The following is a 2,033-nucleotide window of genomic DNA, read 5'->3' on the forward strand; positions in this document are numbered from 1 at the left end:
AATATAAAAAATATTATTTATTCATATTCACGTATTTCAATTACATTTAAAAATACTCACGTATTTTCAATAACATTTCCAGAACTTATAAATGCTATCTAATTGATTAATAATGAGGCGTGTGTGAAGGATGTGCTTGTTTCTTGTTACTGTCAAGAATGGCATTGACATCAACATCAATGTGGGTTAGTTTCAGGCGTAAGGAATTTGACAAATAAAGTTTATTTCGGAATTTGTTTTTGATTCCTACCATTGCTGAAAATCCAACTTCACAATGATATGAAGATGAGAAAGGGAGAAGTACCTTCAAAGCTTCAGTGGAAAGGATTGGGTACGGTTTTCGAACAGACACCCAGAACTGTATCAGTTTTCTGCTGTTAAAATTCATTTCTAACGAAGCATTCTCAGATAAATGATTGCTTCCCATTTCTTCGCACAACTTCTCAAATAAGCGCGATTGCAATGGCTTTGACTTTATTAAGTTCACTATTTTAATGTAAGTGTTCAAAACATTTTTAAAATCATCAGATATACATTTCGATACCAACGCTGCTCTGTGAAGATTGCAGTGAGTCCATGATGCGTTTGGATTAAGTTCAAATATTCTGGTCACCAGACCACTGTTTTTACCACACCATATTCCGACACATTTATTCCAATCAAGACCTTTTGTTTTGACATAAGTTTCAACAGTCTTAAAAATATCATCGCTAGTACTTCGACTGACTGGTTCACAGCACAACATATCTTCATGAGGTTCGGAGTTCCATATATAATGCACAAATTCAAGTAGCTGGCACAGACCTTGTACGTCAGTAGATTCATCTAGTTGTAAGGAAAAAATTGTACTTTCACGAACTCTTTGAATTAGCTGATTTTCTATCCATCAAGACATTTCGTCAATCCTACGCGTGACCATGTTATTAGAAATAGGAATTGTTTCAATTTCTTGTTCACTCTTATCACCAAAGAAAACTTTAACTGTATCTTTTATAGCTGGAAGAACTAAAGTCTTCCCAATTGTATGTGGCTTACCAGCTTTCGCGATTCTCAAACTGATCAGGTAGGACACGTACAAAGATTTTTCATTAACTTTGGTTTAACGTTGCATAACGCTCTGTCCTGTCTTCAACTTGCTTAGCATCCTTTCAAAAAATTCGAGGGGTTTGTCTTTCAACTCGGGATGCTTCGTCTCAGTATGGCGACACAATTTGTTTGGGCGAATGCTCTCGTTTGCAAGTTGACCACAACAAATAATACATCGTGGTCGTGGATCTTCTTCATCTCCATTCCATGTAAATCCCATTTCTAAGTACTTGGAATCATACTTTCTCATCACTTTTCTTCGTTTTGATTGACTTGGTTTTGATTGACCTGACTTTTCTTCATTTTGATTTACTGAAAACTCAATGTCATCAACTTCAACTGACTTCTTTAACCATTTCTCCATTACACGAAGGGCTGAGTAAATTCGAAAAAAAATCGGATTCAAAATCTGTAGTAAAACAGACAATTTCGACTTGCCACTCGATTTGACACAATTAAAACACTGGTTGGCGTTGGATCACGCGCATGCCAAAACGCCTCACACCGTCTATTCCAGTCATTTCATTGGCTGACACGACGCACGCGCGACTGCCTCGTGAAGCCTCGAAGGAGTTATCGTCTCGCTCAGCGTTGTACCGGTTTTATCAGTTGATTGCAGAATCTGAACAATGGATTGTAGATTTCTATCATTTGAATGCAGATATCTAACTTTTGATTGCAGAATTTTAACTTTTGATTATCGATATCTATAGTTTTTATTTTTAGATATCCTTTGTAAGTAGATATCTAACCTTTGGTTACAGAATTTTAGCTTTTGATTGAAATAGCATAGGGTAGGAGCCGGGGGCGCATTATATCTACATATAATCAAAGGATACCTAGAAATATAAAAAACTATAGATATCTATAATCAAAAGTTAAAATTCTGCAATCAACTGATAAAACCGGTACTATAGCTAAAGTACTGTATGAATAGGTGAATATTG

At 35.8% G+C, this 2,033-nt stretch overlaps 1 pseudogene; it reads right to left on the reverse strand.

The window, feature by feature from the left end:
- Positions 1-250: 250 nt before the first annotated feature.
- On the reverse strand, positions 251-1,450 carry LOC106477537 (annotated as a pseudogene).
- Between the last annotated feature and the right edge of the window lie 583 nt (positions 1,451-2,033).

Source organism: Limulus polyphemus, unplaced genomic scaffold (assembly GCF_000517525.1).
Source record: "Limulus polyphemus unplaced genomic scaffold, Limulus_polyphemus-2.1.2 Scaffold18109, whole genome shotgun sequence".
Lineage (NCBI taxonomy): Eukaryota > Metazoa > Arthropoda > Merostomata > Xiphosura > Limulidae > Limulus > Limulus polyphemus.